At 43.4% G+C, this 21,044-nt stretch overlaps 1 protein-coding gene across 8 annotated transcripts in view; it reads right to left on the bottom strand.

Annotated features, from left to right (window-relative positions):
* Positions 1–21,044, bottom strand: part of TGFBRAP1 (transforming growth factor beta receptor associated protein 1) — a 70,863-nt gene extending 49,819 nt beyond the window's left edge. Inside the window, exons 1-3 of one of the 8 annotated variants that reach the window (XM_074400461.1) lie at positions 19,253–21,044; positions 18,701–18,716; positions 15,023–18,610 (exon numbers count right to left, since the gene is read on the bottom strand). The gene's annotated coding sequence lies outside the window, so the exon portion shown is untranslated. Of the gene's footprint in view, positions 1–14,536; positions 14,645–15,022 lie in introns of those variants that run through there. The other 7 variants (XM_074400441.1, XM_074400451.1, XM_074400466.1 and 4 more) reach the window with 7 other exon arrangements.

The raw sequence follows: 21,044 nt of genomic DNA, 5'->3' as shown, positions 1-21,044 counted from the left end.
TCCAGCTACTTGGGAAGCTGAGGCAGGAGAATCACTTGAACCTGGGAAAGGGAGGTTGTGGTGAGCAGAGATCATGCCACTGCGCTCCAGTCTGAGCGACAAGAGTGAAATTCCATCTCAAAAAAAAAAAAAAAAAAAAGAGAACTGATGACTTTTGGCATCTTTCTGGCTACACACGGGACTGGGTGCCACAGATTTTATATTACCCATTAGTTTCAAAGAAAGTTTCTGCGTTCTTTACTTAGAGACCTGTTACAAAAGCTATGTAGGCTTCCAGAGGCCCCACTTCTTTTCACAGCACAAGGCCAAGGTGAGGAGAGATGACTGGGATGAGTCTATGGGCTGCACAGAGCACTGGCCACATCCGGATTTCATGGACACTGTCTGTGCTACAAAGCAAGCACCAGGTCCAGATGGATCTCCTAGCGAGTTCCACTAAACACTTAGGAACCATCTAATTCCAATTTCACATAATAAATGTTTCTAAGAATAAAAAGATAAATAAAAGACGGAACATATCCTTACTTTATTTTATTAAAGTAGTTGAAAGTATACCTTTGATATTCAAACGAGATAAGTATATAAGAAAAAGGAAAATCACAGATCATTCTGACTCACAAATAAACCTGCAAAAATATTAGCACACGAAGTCAACAAATATATATTAAAAATACAATATAGCTAAGTTTGGATGCAATATTGGTTTAAGGTAATAAAATCTTTCATTTAGCTCACCACATTTATAAATTAAAAGAAAAAAATGAATTATTTCAATAGATGCAGAAAAAAGCGTTAAATAAAATTTGACATCCATTTGCAACAAAAACTTATAGCATATTATCCTGATATCTAAAGCAAACAAAAACCCTAAGAGCAAAATTTTAAAATCATTCCTTTTGAAACAAGGAACAAGACAAGAATGTCTTTTATTGCCAGCCGTTATGGGTTGAAATGACTCTCCCCCAATCATGCTGAAGTCCTAATCCCCAGTACCTGTGAATGGACCTTATATGGAAATAAGATGATCCGAGTCATTTAGGAAGGGCTCTAATCCAGTATGATGGTGTCCTTATAAAAAGGGGAAATTTGTACACAGAGACAGACACAGAGAAAAGACAAGTGAAGACACAGGAAGAGAAAGGCGATCTATAAGCTAAGGAATGTCTGAAGTTACTAGACCTTGCTCTCAGATCTCTACTCTCCAGAACTATGAAGTAATACGTTTCTGTTGTTTAAGGCACCCAGCCTGTAGTACTTTCTTACAGCAACCCTAGAAACTAATATACAATCTCAGTTCAACACTGTATTAGGGTCTTTGCCAGTATGATAAAACAAGAATAGTTACAAAGAATTGAAAACAGGCCGCGCTTGGTGGCTCATGCCTGTAATCCCAGGCAAGGCTGAGGCGAGCAGATCACCTGAGGTCAGGAGTTCGAGACCAGTCTGGTCAACATGATGAAATCCCATTTCTACTAAAAATATAAAAATTAGCTGGGCATGGTGGCAGGAGCCTGTAATCCCAGCTATTCGGCAGGCTGAGGCATGAAAATTGCTTGGACGTGGGAGGCAGAGGTTGCAGTGAGCCAAGATCACATCACTGCACTTCAGCCTGGGTGACAGAGCAAGACTGTCTCAAAAAAAAAAAAAATAGAAAAAGAAAAACACAAAATTATTAAAATTATAATTATTCACAAATGACATTACTGTTTACATAGAAACCCACAAAAAATCAATTAGGATTAATGACTATAGTTTAATTTTTTTTAAAAACCAAAGTAGTTTATATTTCTAGCCCCAAAATTAGAAACTTAAAAAAAAAAAAAACTTACGATAGTAGAAAATATAAGGTAGGAAAGAATTAATCTAACAAAGATATTTAAGATCTTTATGGATAAAATCATAAAATCTTATTTTTAGACATTAAGGAAGACCTAAATTATCATCTTGGAAGGCTTTTCTGCAGAAATGGACGAGCTGGTTTTAAATTTTAAATGGAAATCACAGAACATAGCATAGTCAAAACAATCTTGAAAGTGAAGAACAGCACTGAAGGACCTACACTAACTGATTTCAGAAATTGCTGTAACCCTACAATAATTAAGACACAAGGACAGACAAACAGGTCAAGCCCCAAAGTGGGAGAAGAATTTGTAATGCATATATCTGGCAAATGATTAATATCCAGAATATAGAAAAATTCCTACAAACCAATAACAAGAAGTCAAACATTTTTTAAATGGGCAAATGACTAAAAACACTTCACAAAAGGTATACGGATGATCAGTAAGAACATGAATCATTAACCAAGACATTTATTTTAAGCCACAATGAGCGATCACTTCACACCTACCAAAACAACTACCATTAAAAAGACCGACAACAACCAAATGTTATTGAGGATGTAGAACAACTGGCAATCTCATACATTACTGGAAGGAGTTAAAAACGGGCAGCTTTGGAGATCTGTTCAGCAGTTTTTTTAAACTTAAACATGCATTTGTCCAGTTATACCACACTTAATATTTCCATTTCTCTTGGGTATATATCTATATCCACAAAAAGACCAGCATAAGACATAAGATATGCACAGCAAGCTTATTCATATTAGCGAAAAAAAAAGGGGGGGGGCGGGGAATAGCTCGGTTTTAACCACTTACCCCCATTTAATTGTTACATATTTATACAGTGGAATATACTTAGAAATAAAAAGAAATAAACTACTGACAAAGGCAACAAATAGATGACCCTCAAAAACACTGAGAGGAAGAAACCATTCCTAGATTATATATTTCCAATGATCTGAACATCAAAAGTAGGCAATGCCAATCTACAGTGACAGAAATCAGAACAGTGTTTACTTTGGAAGGAATGGGATGACTACGTGGAAAGGGACACAGGGAACTTTCTGGGTGAAAGACATAGTCTATATCTTACTTAAGGTATTAGCTATGCAAGTGTATGGATTTGTCAAATTCGGTGATTTGTGCATTTAAGTTCTGTGTATGTTACTGTATTCAAATTATGATTTTACAAAAAGAAAAATCCCTTAACTGGTCCAGAGTTAAAAAATGTCATTCCAATACAAACTCTTACAAGTACAGGGAATATGTATGTGTGTGTGTCTGTGTAACTCAAAAAGCAGATTCTAACATTTACATGGCAGAAATAGAGAAAGAATCTGTTTAATAAACCTGGTTGAATTCACAAACTGCACGTTCCTTGTTTAAAATTTTCTTGCATGGAAACACATTTATCAAACAAATAAGTGATTTATAGTTTATTAATTTATCTAAATTCCGTGCTTAGTTTAGATTGTATCCATATTTAATGACCATTTCTCAGGATATCAAAGTCCAATTTGGGGCATTCCATCCGTCTTTTCCCATAAATACCCACTGGAAGGTGAAGAGAAAGATCAGCATCTGATAGATGGCTCAGGCGCAAACACCCTGCCCCGTGGCCCTGTGTACCTTCTGGGGCAGCAGCTTCTGTGAGGCCAGCCTCTTACATCATGGGCCTCTGTCCCTCTCCCTTCCACTTCTAGGGCCACATAAGTATCTCCACTCTCAGTTTCAATTTACTATCTTACTCTTCTTTCCATTTCCTCTGTACTAAATCTCACCAAGGACAGGCAATCATTTAAAAAGTCATAGCACAAAGAACAAATATGGAGTAAGAGCAATTTTTCTTTTCTTTTTTTTTTTTTTTTTTTTGAGACAGAGTCTCACTCCATCACCCAGGATGGAGTGCAGTGGAACAATCTTGGCTCACTGCAACCTCTGCCTCATAGGTTCAAGCGATTCTCATGCCTCAGCCTCCTGAGTACCTGGGATTATAGGTATGTGCCATTTTGCCCAGCTAATTTTTGCATTTTTAGTAGAGATGGGATCTCACCATGTTAGCCAGGCTGGTCTCCAACCCCTGACCTTAAGTGATCCGCCTGCCTCATCCTCCCAAAGTGCTGGAATTACAAGTATGAGCCACTGCCTCTGGCCAAGGGTAATCTTTTAAGTAGATAATCTAAACATAAAAAGAGGCTTATGGGAGGGGTGTGGTGGGTAACTTTCGGGAGGCCAAGCAATTTGGGAGGCCAAGGTGGGTGGATCATCTGAGGTCAGGAGTTTCAGACCGGCCTGGCCAATATGGTGAGAACCCGTCTCTACCAAAAACACAAAAATTAGCTGGGCATAGTGGCAGGCGTCTGTAATCCCAGCTACTCAGGAGGCTGAAGCAGGAGAATCACTTGAACCCAGGAGGGGAAGGTTACAGTAAGCCAAGATTTCGCCATTGCACTCCAGCCTGGGCAACAAGAGCGAAACTCCATCTCAAAAAAAAAAAAAAAAAAAAAGGCTTGTAGCAACCAACATTAACCATTAGCATAACATACATATTTTAATATATGTTTAACATATATAAGTATTATATGTTAACACATATATACATATTTGTATGTATTTGTTATATACACACATACATACACGTTATATACACACATATATACACACAGACAAAATAGGAAACTCCTAATCTGGTACAGAGATAAATACATTCTGCCACAAGAATGCTATGACAAACTGACATTTATTAAGATGGGCTCTTTACCAGTAATTATTTTTGAACCAAAGAATGATACTTTGAGGCCGGGCGCGGTGGCTCATGCCTGTAATCCCAGCACTCTGGGAGGCCGAGGTGGACGGATCACCTGAGGTCAGGAGTTCGAAACCAGCCTGGCCAACATGGAGACACCCCATCTCTATTAAAAAAAAAAAGAAAAAAAGAATGACATTTTGTTATCTGTTCCACCAAATAATGTCCACCTGACAGCCAGCTTTAAGATTGGCTTGGCGTCCTACGTGTCTGCAAAAAACCCTTATATTTTCAATTACTTCAAAGTTTATGAAAGAAACAGACTCTTCAGAACTCTAGGCAGCTATATGTGTTCCAGAACTTCATCACCCTGGGGGAGGGACCGCAAAAATTCAGCCCTATAATAGAAGACAGTGTCCTATGAATAAGCTAAAGATTAATTCTGTATCTGTATTTTAAAAAAGACACACTACCTCAAGTAAAGATTTGTTATTTTCTCATTTTACAGCAAGAAGTTTGCCCAAAAGATAAACTCCAGACTCAGCTTAAGATGCACAGCCCTTAATATTTTAACCTCAGCCAACCTTTCCTCTCTATTTAGTAAGAAAAATTACAGCCATTAACCTACTATTATTTTTCCATAATATCAGTCTCTTGTTTTATAAGCTACAATCAGTTCGGAATTGCTGCTGAGTTCCAAAGAGCCTGTATGTGCCCATGTCACTCTACAAACCAAGCAGTTGTCAAAAGGGATTTGAGCAAACACTGCCCTCAGACACCTTTTCAAGGGATTAACACTGTGAGTCAGAAAATAGTTACCATTAACTACAGTGATGGGATTGAATTTAACAATGTAATAATCCCTAAAGGAAAACACACTGCTTCTTTCTCATGTGCCGAATATGACACTTGTCCATATAGAAAGTTGCAACGTCTGGGGGACAAGGGCAGCTTCAGAATGGGCCTTCAGAGGACGGCACACATTCCCACACACTGGACTTCCTCTGACTGGCTGATGGCAGGGATTCTGGCTGTAGGCATAAGTATCCTTCTTTCTTTGCATCTTCCTGCAATTTATAGTGTTTGTATAAATACAATGACTTATTGATTGATTGACTGATTGATTGAGATGGAGTCTGGCTTTGTTGCCCAGGCTAGAATGCAGCGGCATGATCTCGGCTCACTGTAATCTCCACCTCCCAGGTTCAAGTGATTCCCCTGTCTCAGTCTCCTGAATAGCTGGGATTATGGGCACGCAACACCATGCCCGGCTAATTTTTTGTATTTTTAGTAGAGACACGGTTTCACCATGTTGGACAGACTGGTCTCGAACTCCTGACCTCAGGTGATCTGTCCACCTCAGCCTCCCAAAGTGCTGGGATTATCAGCATGAGTCACTGTGCCCAGCCTCCAATGATTTTTTTCGTTTCTATTTGGCCATTTTAATATAGAACCTTTAAAGAAAAACCAAATGTTTCTGAGAAACAGTTTCTCAATTATTCTGGATAAACATATCTACTAAGACCATGAAGCCACAGACAAAGAGCGATGTCCGTCACAGGGGAAAACTGAACACAGTGGCGTGCTGCATGATGACATTTCCATTAACAACAGACAGCATCTACAACAGGGGTACCATAAGGTTATAATGGAGTTGAATAAGTCCTGTCACTTACTGGCAATATAACTGTGGGAACGTTGTAGTGCAATGCATCACTCGTGTGTGTGGTGTTGCTGGTAAACACAACCCTACTGTTATGCCAGTCACAGAAAAGTCTAGCATGTACCGTTACATACAGTGTGCAGTACTTGGTATAATGACAATAAATGACTATGTTACTGGTTTGTGCATTTACTGCACTACCCTTTTTATGATTATTTTAGAGTGTGCTCCTACTTATGCAGAAAAGAAATAAGTTAATTGTAAAACAGTCCTTCAGGAGGATTTCAGAAGAAGGAGTTGTTATCACAGATGACAGCTCTATGCGTGTTACTGCCCCTGAAGGCCTTCCAGTGGGACAAGATGTGGAGGTGGATGTCAGGGATAAGGACGACCCTGAACCTGTGCAGGCCAAGGCTAAAGTGTTTGAGTTCATGTCTTCATTTTTAACCAAAAACTTTAAAGTAAAAAAAATAAATAAATAAAATCAATAGAAAAAAACTTACAGAATAAGGATCTAAAGAAAATATTTTTGTACAGCTGTGCAATGTGTTTTCAGCTACATGTTATCGCAAAGAGTCAAAAACTTAAAAAGTCACAGTAAGCTAAGGTTAGCTTATTACTGAAGAGAAGTATTTTTAGAACAAATTTAGTGTCGCCCAAGTGTACAATATTTATAAAGTCTACGGTCATGTACAGTAATGTTTTAGGTCTTCACTTTCACTTGCCACTCACTCACTGACTCACCCAGAGAAACTTCCAGTCCTGCAAGCTCCATTCATGGTAAGTGCCCCATACAGGTGGATGCTTTTTTTAAACTCTTTTATACCCTACCCTTTTCTTTGTTTAGATGTGTTCAGATATGCACAGACTCTTGTGTTACAGGATTCTCTTGTGCCTAGAGATTCAGTGCAGCAGCATGCTGTACAGGTTTGTAGCCCAGGACCAATAAGCCACACCCATATAGCCTAGGTGTATGATAGACCGCGCTGGATGGCACAGTGTATCACTATGCCTAGGCTATATGGGTATGGCTTATTTGTGTAAGTTCACTCTGTGATGTTCATAGGGTCACAAAATTACCCAGTGGGAGATTTCTCAGAACATATCCTAGTTGTTAACTGATGCATGACTGTGTATCATATATTAGCTCTAAAAGCCACAGCTGTAAGTGAATGGACAAAAGTTGCCACAGATCCTAACAGCCTTTGAGAGGGATGGGGAGCAGACAGAACCTGGCGCACTTCAGCCGTTCACAGCTCCCAACCGGTTAGGATGCTGGTGCCATATAATTAAGAGAGAAAGCTAAATCACCAGGGTCTCAGCCAAAAGCAAACCGTGGTGGTGAGGAGAAAGGTGAAGGACAGGGATGGTGTGCAACACGGTGGGAGACCTTGCCTTACTCCCCACTGTTCTTGAGGTCAGTCCTGAGAAGCTTAAGAGAGAAAGACTCAGAAGCATGTATTGGAGGCCAGTTTTCTTGTGGTCCCAGTGATGGTGGCTCTTGTGATGCCAGAATGGGGAGGGAGAGCCTGGAAAAGTCAGGTGCTAACTTCGGCCAAGGGGCAGGAGATGGGCTGACACCCATCTCTGGCTTTGTCAGCTTCCTAAAACAGAAACAGCATGGGCAGCTGCCCAGAAGCCTGCTGTTCAGCCTCTATCGCTTCGACCCCTGGGGACTTAGTGCAAACTCAGAACTTTCCAGCTCCTTTTGGCACAGGCACCAAACCCAAGCCCTCCTTCCTCTCCCGGCCACCATGTCATGAGTATTGACCAGGACAGGCAGGTATGACTGGACACTTTTTTTGGAGGGGGGAGTCGGGGGAAGGCTTGAAAACCTCTATTTCCCATGCTGCATTCCTGACTAAATGAAGAGCCAAATCACAGCCTCAAAATCCTGTATTGGGTGAGAAAAGGCAAATCTTGCCAGCAAAATTCTCCCACTGCAGGCTACCTTCAGATGCAAGGTTTGTGCTAAGTGAGTTAAATGAGATGTCAACAAAAGTCCCTACTAAAAAACAAACAGCCAAACACCTCCAATTCTCATGGGGTGGCTGATAGGCTCTCTGACAATCACTGAAGTCTCATCTGAAAAATGCATTTTGATAGCTTTATGGGTAGACTTGAAGTGTTGAGATAGTGATGTGTTTTCTTAAATATGTTGTTTCCATAGACTGTGAAGGTGATTGTCAGAGAGCATCTTGAATCCCCCATGAAAACTGGAGGTGTTTAGATAAATCCAAACTGAGAGATGCTCTACAAAATCCCTGATACCTTTCAGAAGTGTTAAAGTCATTTAAAAAAAAAAAAAAAGAGGAAAGGTCTTTTTATATTAGTAATATAAAGGGGAAAAAAAGAGGGAAGGCTGAGGAACTGCCACAGATTAGAAGCTAAGAATAAGTGACAATTAAATGGGAAGTGGGAAAACTGGATCAGAAAAAGGATCCTGGAACAGAAAAAAGACATTCAGTGGAAAAACTAGTGAAATCCAAATACTGTGTGCACTTTCTAGTGTTGTACTAGCACTAATTTATTCATTTTGATCATCATACTACAGCTAGACAAGATGTTAACAAAAGAGAAAGCTGGGTAAAGGGTATTCGTGAATTCCGTACTACTTTGCAACTCTCAGGTAAGCCCAAAATTATTTCAAAAGTTAAAAGGAAAATGTAATCATGGTGTATTGAATAATTATCTTGCCTTAGAGTGATCAAGAAAGAGAAAAGAGACCTGGAAATCTCCTTTGTAGCAGAAAAGGAAACAGTCCTAAGAGTGTGAGTGTCAGTGACTAAAAAGGACACACATGAACCAATGCCCCGCAGCCCAGCAGAGGACTCCCTTAGCACGCTCTGGGATACTGGAGCCATTTTATCATCTTTTTATGGATCCCCTTTTGGATGTGATTTGTCTCCAGTCTAGTGTCCTAGCTTAAAATTGCAAGCATTAATAACCCCCATAAATTAGAAGTTTTTCCTTCTGAAAATGCATTTCAAAGAGGAGAGTTTGAGAGTTTTGCTCATTTAGAGTATTTTCCCCCACTGAGGGGTTGAGATTGGGTTGGGGTGAATGTGAGCTGACTCCTGCTGTGTTCAGAATCTGATACACCGTGAGCTTTGGAAGTAGCAGGCAGGTGGGGGCTCTGAGGGTACACACTCAGGCTGAGAAGGACCACAGCCCCTCAGGAAGGATGAAGGCCCCAGAGTGAAACTAGGCCATCCCGGCAGTGAACTGAGGCAAATATGGGCACGCTGCATAGCAGACATTCCCGACATTAATCTGGGAATCCTGGGCTCTGCTTGTTGCCTGGTCACTTCTGATGATTTTAGGCAAATCACTAAGAGCCTGTCTGGGCCTGTGTTCTCCTCCATAAAACAGAAATGTGGACTGAGCTGTGTGCTTCCCCTATACTGTTCTCCAGCTACTTCTGGATGAAGAGGAAGGGAATGGAGGTCTTGAAAGGTGGAAGAGCCATGCTGGTAGTAGAAAACTGGGATTCCAATCCAGGCAGACAGCTCCAAAGCACACATCCTTAATCAGATGCCACACTGGCTCCCAAGGCCAATGATGCCCCAAGCCTCGACGATGGGTAGCACCTGTAGGCGCAGCCCTGGCTGACACCCTGACTGCCCCTTCATGAGAGCCCAAAAACTGGTTTTGGTGGGACACTGAACACTCAATATAGTGATTTCCTTTCATTCTTACCTTGATGCTGAGAGGTGGACATTATTATGATACAGAGATCTTAGGTGGCTTGCTCAAGGTTACCCAGCTACAAGGTGATAAAACAGGGCTTTGACCCCAGTTTTTGTTCATGACTCCAAGGCCATATTCTTCCCACTCTATTGATTGAAGGCGGACGAGTGTGATTTCAGATCCTCTCCTAGAATTCAGTCCTGAACAAAGCAACAACTCTCAGCAGGAGGCTGCTACAATACTTAGACTAGCATGCTGGCTGCCGCAGCACCTCCTGAGAAGTCCTTGCTATTACTTCCCTACCGTGAGTCTAGAAGAGGAATCCTGTGACTCTGTCTGCTTGCTGAAATTCAGATTCAGAATAGTACCCTGACACACTTCTCTACTAACATAGTAATCCTACCAAAACAGAATACACGTCTATGTGACAGCAACTGCTTTTCCTGAGCTGCGCCCCATGCTGGTCCCATGTTCTTCTCTAAGTCCCACAGCCATCTGAATGACTCAATCTTGAAATTTCTCAGGAATCAACAATATATTTATTGGTTTGTACCAAAGTCAACTCCCCCCATTCTTTGAAAATGAAGACACTACTTGACAACCATTTCACTTTATCTTTTGTACTCATGTGACAGAAACAAGTAGGTATGAACCTGTTCCAATAATCTGCAAGTGTATCTTAAAAAAAAAAAAAAAAAGAGGATTAAAAAAAAGACAGCTGCTGGGTGTGGTGGGTCACACCTGTATTCCCAGCACTTTGGTGAGTCGATCACAAGGTCAGAAGTTCAAGACCAGCCTGGCCAAGATGGTGAAACCCTGTCTCTACTAAAAATACAAAAATTTAGCCAGCCATGGTGGCATGTGCCTGTAATCCCAGCTACTTGGGAGGCTGAGGCAGAGAATTGCTTAAACCCAAGAGGCGGAGGTTGCAGTGAGTCGAGGTCGCACCACTGTACTCCAGCCTGGGTGACAGAGTGAGATTGTCTCAAAAAAAAAAAAAAGACAGCTAAGGTCTAATATCTAACTTGTCATCTTAATATTATCATGGTGTATATCTAATATATGTAATTATTCATAGTTGGTATCCTTTTTCCTGGGCAATATGAATAAAAATTATTTAAATACATATAAACATAGATGTATACACACACATATACATAATCTACATCCTATAAGAGTACCATCAACAGTTAGAATTAAAGGGATTTAGTAAAAGAATTGGGAGATAGAAGAAGAGCAGAACAGAAACATGGCATTACTTCATAGCATCTTCCTCAATACTGAACAGCCACAAAGAATTATCAAGTACTGGCCAGGGGCAGTGGCTCATTCCTATAATCCCAGCACGCTGGGAGGCCAAGGCAGACAGATTGCTTGAGCTTAGGAGTTCAAAACCAGCCTGGGCAACATGGTGAAACTCTGTCTCTACAGCAGGATACAAAAATTAGCCGGGCATGGTGGCCTGAGCCTGTAGCCCCAACTACTTGGGAGGCTAAGGTGGAAGGATCACTTAAGCCTGGCAGGTAGAGGTTGCAGTGAGCCAAGAACACAGCACCACTGCACTCTAGATTGGGTGATGGGGTGAGACCCTGTCTCCAAAAAAAAAAGAATTGAGTACCTACAGGACTTGGTAGCCCACAATATCTAGTCAGTTGTCATCTTTAAATACATGATTTTTTTCTTAAATCTTTAACTTTCTCAACAGCAGCTACTTGACTATTAAGAAAAAGTCTTGATTTCAAATCATCTGCAAGATTTCATAATTCACTATTCATGAAGCTCTTAAAGTCATTTGGGGTAGCACCAAATTAAGTTGTTATTCTAGATTCACTTAGTAGGTATGTATTTTTTTTAATAAAGAAAAACGAGTCAGGTTTGCTACAGAGATGAGTTGTAAAGTCTGAGCCAAATTATCTGGCAGTATCCAAACACCTGGTCCCCACAAATGATTACTTTAATGTATTTCTAATGAGGACTGGATTCAGACCAAGATGAAGACACTTAACTCATTAAATAAAATTTATTTGAATTTTCTTAAAAGATCACAAATTTGTAATATTAGTATGAAGAAATAAGCCAAATAGCTTCATTTTTTTCCCCCTAACAGAAATGTTAGCTGCAGATCAGACACAGAAAATACAGCAATTTTTTGGCTGGAGCGGTGGCTCAGGTCTGCAATCCCAGCACTTTGGGAGGCCGAGACAGGAGGACTGCTTGGGGCCAGGAGTTTGAGAATAGTCTGGGCAACATAGGGAGACCCCTATCTCTACAAAAAATTTTAAAAGTATCTGGGTGTGGTAGTGCAAGCCTGTGGTCCAAGCTACTTGAGAGGCTGAGGTGGGAGGATCCCTTGAGTCTGGAAGAGCAAGGCTGCAATGAGCCATGGTCACACCACTGCACTCTAGCCTGGGTGACAGATGAGACCCTGTCTCAAAAGCAACAGCAAAAAACCACCCAAAAGACAACAACAGAAAGAAAACATAGCATTTTAAAAATAGTGAGCTCTATGCTTTTAAAACTCCTCAACTGGAGCTACCTAAATGAAGAATGGGCCCTTTACAAATCCCTGTCTCTGGAGGGTTTAAACCGAGGCTAGATTGGTCCTGGGATTCCTACAGTGGTGAAAAAGTTCTGTCTCCAATGCTATAACAAGGGGAATGCCGTGCACTATCACGAGTGGAGAAGAAAGGGCAGCGTGAACGAAGGCTAAGAGTGGCACCTCACCTCTCACCCAGTTCAACTGTGTAACGCCTACCTTGATGTACACAGCAAACTGGAATTCAGAACCCACAAGTCTAACTCCAGAGTAAATAAAGCATTTGTTAACAATTACTCGAAACATTAAACTATACATTTTCAGAGCTGAGGGAGACCTGGCTCTACACCCTCATTTATATTGGTCAACAATAATGTATTGGGCACCTACTAAGTGCCAGGCCCTGTGCTGGTTCCTTTCCAGGTACAATTTCTTATTAGAATCCATGTGCCTTTTCTAATATGATCCCTATTTTGATGGAAGAACCTGAGACTCAGAATGTCCAACAGGCCAGGCGCGGTGGCTCATGCCTGTAATCCTACCACTTTGGGAGGCCGAGGTGGGTGGATCACTTGAGGTCAGGAGTTCAAGACCAGCTTGGCCATCATGGTGAAACCCATATTAAAAAACAAACAAACAAAAAGAATGTCCAACAAATTGCCCAAGGGTCACAGGAAATGGCAGAGGCAGGATTTGAACCCACACTCCACATTCATTACCACCACAGAGCACCACTCCCATTTCATAGATGACCTGGGGCAGGCCAGTTGTGGACAGGTTCCAGCAGATTTCAGCCAGTGGACTTTCTAGTACCCCAGGCAGCCTTTTGCTACACATCACAGAAGCAGCTGCAATGACTGCTGAGGTTGCTTGGCTGGCAGAAATGGAAGGAAAAAGAAACGGAAGCAGCTGACCAAATGTTCCTTCCGACTGACCATGGAGCTGCAAGCTCTCAGTTGTCTGCCAGCTTCCGGCTGACCAACAGAGAGAAGCATATCTACAATGAGAGAGTAGCAGACACCACACAGCCCCTCTACACTCATTCGTCCTGACTCCAGGCAAGCCAACACACACTGAAGTAGGATCTTCCCTGCACACCTTATCAGTGCCTTAACTTGCCATCACAATCACATCTGCAGCTGCCTGCCTTTTTGATAGACAACGTGCTTGCCCATGAGCACTTCATAAATCATTAAACTATGCTCAGACATGTTTTGACCACAGCTGCTACGTGATCTGTGATCCCCCATTTTTAGCAGCCAGGTAGGAGGCTTCTTAAGGGTCACTCAGCAGCCCTTGCATAGAAGCCACGGCAGGTGCAGACAACTGTACAGCTTCCGAGTTTAAAGATATCAGCACTTGCAACACAGGCAGGCGGACTAACTTGCACCTGCACCTCCGGAAGGCAATGGAAAGAAAAAAAATTCCACGGGGATGACAGCTTCCAGCCCTTGACCTGGTGCTAAAAACAGGGGCCAGGAAGCCCAGCACAGCCCTCTTCCCTGCTCCCCAACACGCCCCTGCCTACTCTCCCGTTCAGGACAATTCAGGCCTGAGTGTGACCCGAATTTGAGTTCTCAAATCCAAAGAGCTCTGAGGAACCTCAATCACAGCGCCAACAGCATTCCATACAACGGGTGGAGGTGCAAGTCCTTCCTGGCCCTTCTCCTCGGAAAACCCAAATCAAGGACGAGGTCTCTTGGGTCTTCCTTTGCCCTAAACACACACGCACTCCTCACACACAACATACACACTTGCTGACCCCACACCCGTGCACACCGCATCCCACACACACATGAACACACTTGCTCACCCCAGCAGGCTGGCCGGCCCCCACAAGGGCCACCTACCAAGTCGCTCACCTGCACACCTGCCCCCAAGTGTACAGCCACTTGCTCCCCCAACGCTGCGTTCCAGCCACCACTACACCTGCCCCAGCGCACACGCACCGGCTCGCCCTCCACCCGCCCCGCCGCCTGCCCCCCGCCCTCCTGACCCCGCTCTCCCGCCCCACGCGCCCCGCGCCCCGCACCCTGCGACCCGCCGCCTTTGGCACTCACCGGCGCCAGCGCCCGCCGCCCCGCGCCGCCCCGCGGCCTGGGGCCCCGCCGCCCCGCTCCGGCCCGCGGCTCCTGGGCTGGCCTGGCCCCGCAGCCGCCGCTTCCCGTCACGTGGGGCGGCCGCCAGGCGCTGGCGGAGGGCGGGAGCGCAGCCGTCCCCGCGCCGCCCGCTGGCCCGCGGGCCCTGCCGCCTGGCTCCGCGCGCAGGCCAAGACGGGCCTTACTCCGGGCCTCGGCGTCCCCCTCCGGGTACAGGGGCCGCGACACGGCCCGCCTCGCGGGGCGGCCCGCGGGCGGGAGGTGTTCATTCGGGGGGCGCTGAGGTCGCCGCGCCCGGGCGAGCGCGCGGTCCGCGCCAGCTGTGGGAGCCGAGGTGTCTCCTCCGCCCCCGCCGCCGCGGGGAGCGCCAGGGAAGCCGGGCTTTGCCTGGCTCGCTCGCCACCCAGTTTCTGACACCGACACAGGAGGAGGGCGCTCGGGAAATACCTGCTGAATGAAGACTGGATGAATGAATCCTGGGACATGCTTGGGCCCGCGGCCACCCGACCACGCAGGATGGAGGCTCGGACGCGTCGCCGGTGCCCCACCAGGAGCTGAAGGAACGGCTGGGATGCGAAGTCCTCTCCTGAGGCGCCCCAGGGCCCCGGGAACTGTCTGGGACCCCTGACAGGCGGAGGCCACCTGCGTGATCCACTTATTTGAGAAGGGAGGCCTAGGACTATCTTCCTCCTTTTAGGAAAACCCAATTGTAGCTTCCTTTGGGTCAGGCCGCAATGAAGAATTGTAGGTTACCAGGAATCCATGAACTCCTCTTCAATATATAGTCAAAGTCCAATTTCACGATGAAAGAATTGGAAAGCTCCCTCCAGAGTTGTCAGTACTCAATTATTAGCATACAGAAAGTCAGGTTTTCCCAGTGATTTTCATACTTTAGGACCTGCTAGTGACCCGTGACCTCAGCTTTCTTCCAGCCAAGCTGCCTGATGTAAAACAAAGATGTTATCCCAAGCCTGAAGGCAGATACTAGATTCTACTCCATGGTCTTCCTTTTCAAAGGGATTAAAAAGAAAGAAAAAAGAAAAAGGACCATCAACAACCTTCCTGTGACCTGTCCCCAACCCCTACTCTAGTGTGATTCATGGCAACATAAACGCCCCATCCCCAGTGCTGCTTCAGCTCTGACCCAATGGAACCAGTGTCAGCGGCTCAGTCTCCAGGTAGGGGACTGGCTTCCCAGGAGTGTAAAGATCTGACCAGCAATTGAGCTTCAAGGGCAAGCAGCAGTGAATGGACCTTCAAGTCTAAGGTGGCCAACAGCTAGTAGAGCCAAACATTGGGAAGGTACAAGAGCAAATCCAGTCTCCTCATTTTACCCAGGGTCACAGGGACTATGTGACTTGTCATCAACTAATCACTGGCTCAGCTGAACCTAGAATTCACCCTTGTGCTTTTGTATTTTAGTCCTCCACCAGATCATGTTACAGAGGTGATATCTACTGACTGCCAGACACTGACTTCAGAAACTGCTAGTGACTGAGCAATGAAGTCTGTGTCACAAATGACAGGTACCTCTATGTAAATGCCTGTACCATAAACGTGCAAACATGTGCATAGGCCAAATTCCTTATATTGTTTCTATTGGTTACATTTAAGAAGAAATATCAGTCATATGGCTTTCAAAGCAATTATTAACTTCATTCTTAAATATGTATTAAATATTCCTTGGGCCCATACCAAGTGTGAATTTTTTGTTTTTGTTGTTTTGTTTTGTTTTGTTTTGTTTTGTTTTGTTTTAAGATGGGAGTTTCGCTCTGGTTGCCCAGGCTGGAGTACAATGGCACAATCTCAGCTCACCGCAACTTCCGCCTCCTGGGTTCAAGCAATTCTCCTGCCTCAGCCTCCCGAGTCGCTGGGATTACAGGCATGTGCCACCATGCCTGGCTAATTTTGTGTTTTTACTAGAGACAGGGTTTCTCCATGTTGGACAGGCTGGTATTAAACTCCCAACCTCAAGTGATCTGCCCACCTCAGCCTACCAAAGTATTGGGATTACAGGCGTGAGCCACCACGCCCAGCCACGTTGAGTATTTTGTAGAATGTGAAAAAGATGTGTTCCAATGAGAACAACGATTAATGAAGATTGAGTTGCACAGCTATGTTTTCATAGTTGCTGTCCACTCTCAAAATTTAATCTTTACACTTACATATACTCTGTGTTCCTCACTTTCTCACCAGGTATATGTTCAGGAGGGCAAGGATTGTGTCTATGCTCTCTGCTCTATCTTTCTGCATGTAGAAAACATTCACCAATTTTTAAAAATTCTTGATGCTCAATATTTAAATATTGATTAACTAGATTTTTTTTTTTTTTTTTTTGATACATGGTCTCTGTCACCCAGGATGGAGTGCAGTGGTGCAATCTTAGCTCACTTGCAACCTCCACCTCCCAGGTTCAAGCGATTCTCCTTCCTCAGCCTCCTGGGTATCTGTGACTACAGGCATGTAGCACCATGCTGGGCTAGTTTTTATATTTTTAGTAGAGACAGATGTTGGCCAGGCTGCTCTTGAACTCCTGACCTCAAGTGATCCACCCAATTGGCTTCCCAAGGTGCTGGGATTATAGGCATGAGCAACCACATCTGGCCTAGATTATCTTTATTTGAGACGGAATCTTGCTCTGTCACCCAGGCTGGAGTGCAATGGCGTGATCTCAGCTCATTGCAACCTTCGCCTCTCAGGTTCAAGTGATTCTCCTGCCTCAGCCTCCCAATTAGGTGGAATTACTGGCACCCATCACCACGCCCAGCTAATTTTTGTGGATGTAGGATTTTACAATGTTGGGCCAGGCTAGTCTCGAACTCCTGACCTCAAGTGATCACCCGCCTCAACCTCTCAAAGTGCTGGGATTACAAGCATGAGCCACTGCACCCGGCCTGCTCAAGTATATTTTTAACACAATATTTTGACACAATATTTGTAACATATTTATAACATAAATATCTTATCAGTATTACATTACCAACAAGAATCTACCCCAGAGTCCTCAGTATAGATTTTGTTCATCATTGCATTCATTCCACAAACATTTATTGAGCACCTACTAAATGCAAGCACTGTGCATGCTAATGGCTAAGTGAGGGATAAGAAGGAAATGTATGGACCCTGTCCCAGAGGAACTCACAATCTAGTGAAGTGGCAATGCCAGGCACGGCAGTGTTTGTTGGTTCCCAACAGCTTCGTTCTTGTCAACTATAGTCACCAAATAAAAATGTTAGTGAATAAAACCTTAGGATCTGTGAGTGAAGTGAAAATCCTTATAGTTAGCTTAACATGTTGAGTGCCTTAGGGTTAGATGATAGTGTAGCAGGAGGAACCTTAGGTCTGCAAACTCAAATGTGTAACAAAGATATTTTCTTTTCTGTAATGGAAACTTGTTTCTATTTGAAACCTCCATTTACCTACAGTGACAATAATCTTAGCAACGGGAAGCCCTCTTTCTTTCTTTCAATTTGAAACCTCCATTTATCTGCAGTGACAATCTTATCAATGGGAGGCCCCACCCCTTTCCCCAGTGCTATATCCAGACTCAGGAGATTTCTGAAGTGCCAAGATGAGAAGAGAGAGACTGTAGGTCCTTGTGTCACTGGTCTCCACAGAAATTCTGAGATATTCTTTGTCCACTATAGTGTTTGGTTTTCAGTCTTTTGGTTTCAGGCTCGAGGGTTAGAGATACCTGTGAATTCAATTTCCATGTGGTATGGCAGAAATCACTGTGAGGCAGCCCTTCTGCCTGGACATATTTGAAGCATCACCTCAGAACTTGTTAGAAATGCAAATTAAAAGGTCTCCGCACCAACCTCCTAAATCAGAAAGTTAGCAGACTGCAAATTCTCCAATGTTCCATGCTACAAAGGGTCTGCCCAGGAAAGAGTGGGCAGGCATCACCAAACATTCTCTCCTCCCTTGGAAGAGACAGGGTATGTAAATCTCATTCAAGTTCCTCCTCTCCTAATCGCGACTTTTTTTTCCTCAGACAACACTCCTTCTATCTCAAGAGTTCTGCTTTACAGGCACCTAGAATAATATTAATAGAATTAGTTTTAACCAAGGAAGTACTCTTAGTTTTAAACTGGGAAGTACTGGGGGGAAAAAAAGACATCTTACCTGACACAAAACATTTCTGCAGATGAAGTTTGAGGCTTCAGGTTAGGCGATGGGTTCAGAAACCCACAGAGAGAAAAAAGCACAGCAATAACCTGTAACCACTTTTTCAGACTATTAAACTCAAGGTTCTTCCCTCTCATGTCATTATCCTGCCACTTCTTTCCTTTGATGACAATCAATAGGATACAATAAATCTCCAAGGAGAGCCAACAGAAGAGGCATTTTATAAACTAAATCCAATCCTCAAAACACTGCAAGATGGCTTATAATTTCCATCTCAGAGGGAAGGAAGCTACAGCTGGAGAGTATATGTCCTAGGTGATTAAAGAAGCCAAGGTTATAATCCAACTCTGAGTCACTCCAAAGCCTGCCCTTTCCTCTCTTATATGACCATTAACTTTATAAAAACCAGCTGCCAGTTCTTAAACTTACTCTGTGCCAAGTGTGTTTATAATCTCTATAATCTCCACTCCTTTGATCATTCTTCACAGAAAGTGTTAACACCACATTTTCCTGATGAGGGGACTGAGGCTGAGAAACTGAGTAACTCACCCAAGGTCTCAGTGCAACAGAGTAAAACTTGAAATGAGGTGAGGTTTCTAGCCCAGGAGTCTTCCAAGGTAGCTGTTTTTGATACTAAAACAATGTGCCTCCTGGGGAAGGAAATGGGGATAATAACAAATCACACTTATTTCACTGCTGTAATGAAAATAAAATCATATTTGAGATATGGAATATCATGATGTTAATACCATGACACTAATACATTTGACTCCAATTTAAGACACTCAGATGCCTGCCTTGGCCCAGACCTAGGACTGTTCAGTTTTGGGCAAGTCATGTAATCTCTTTCTGATCAGCTTTCTTGGCACTAACATGAAAGAACTGGACTCAGAAACTTTTTAAAGTTTCCTCTCAGATCTGAAATTCAGTTTCTAGACATAAAATATTACATACATAAATGGTTAAGAAAAATTGCAAAACAGTTCTTAGCTTTTTTTTTTTTTTTTTTGAGGATCTCACTTCTAGTCCTCTTTCAAGGTTTATCTTTTGGCATCCTCAGAGTTCTTCATATTTTTGTAGACAATGCAATAATCTCCAATAAAATAATATATCATAGAGGATGCATGCAATAAACATTCAGAACCTATCTGCAAGTTTTATTTTTATTTATTTTTTCAGACATGGTCCCACTCTGTCGCCAAGGCTGAAGTGCAGTGTGGTGATCCTACCTCCCTGCAGGGTGGAAGTGCCGGGCACCAGTGATTCTACCACCTCAACCTACCGAGTAGCTAGTACTACAGAGGCACCACCGTGCCTGGTTAATTTTTTAAAAATTTTTTGTAGATACGGAGTCTTATTATGCTGCCCAGGCTGGCCTGGAACTCCTGGCCTCAAGCAATCCTTCCATCTCAGCCTCCCAAAAAGCTCGGATTACAGGCATAAGCCACCACGCCCAGCAACTTTAAGTTTTAAATGTGCAAAATATTTAAGGGTATATATCTCTCCCATGAATGGTGAAAGAGAAGCAGAAAATTTCTCAGTAAATTAATTCCTGGGAATTACACTATAATTGATACCTACAGCGATTTAAAGTTACTTCACTCTAGCTATTACTACATGCAGAAGATGTGGATTTTACGCATGCTACCTTACTTCCTCACTCTTGAATAAATTATCCTTTCTATGCCTCAGTTTCCTCATCTGAAAAATAGGCATTCTAGTAATATATACCTCATTAGGCTGTTCTGAGGAATGTGATAATAATACACGTAAAATGCAGTCTCTGGCACACTGTAAATGTAACAAACGTTTGGCGGTTATTACTGGCGTTTCTCAGCCGGTTATCATTTTTTACATGTGAGTAGATTAATTCAGAGTATTTTTTCAGGAAACAAATACTTGAATACCTATTTGTCCAAGGCGCCGGGGTTACAGGGAATTCACTAAATAAAGCCTCCGGTCTTACATTATACAGAGAACGCTGAAGAGACAAAAAACAGGTTAAACAAAGAAAAAGACGGTAACTTCGGACACAACCACTGCCATATTTAGAGTAATGTATACCAGCCCTCCGCGCCAGAATTCTTTCCCTCGAGGCTGCCCCAGGAATCCCTTTGGCCTCTGCCGTTGGACGTCATAGATGGCGCGACCAATCGTGACCGGCTCCCGGAACTTCACACTTCTCTCTCTTCCTGCAAACTTGACACGCCATTTGTTTCTACGTCTCACATACCCGTCTCTTCTCTGGTCCCTGGGAGATTTTTGCAAGCAGAACCAGGCCCCAGCGCCGGATCCAACAGCGAGAGAAAGAGCCCGACGTGCGGCGCACTCAGAGTGACGA

This window comes from Saimiri boliviensis, chromosome 1, assembly GCF_048565385.1.
Source record: "Saimiri boliviensis isolate mSaiBol1 chromosome 1, mSaiBol1.pri, whole genome shotgun sequence".
In the NCBI taxonomy this organism is placed as follows: Eukaryota; Metazoa; Chordata; class Mammalia; order Primates; family Cebidae; genus Saimiri; species Saimiri boliviensis.
The sequence above is the reverse complement of the archived record's forward strand: the minus strand, read 5'-3'. Positions and strand labels throughout refer to the sequence as shown.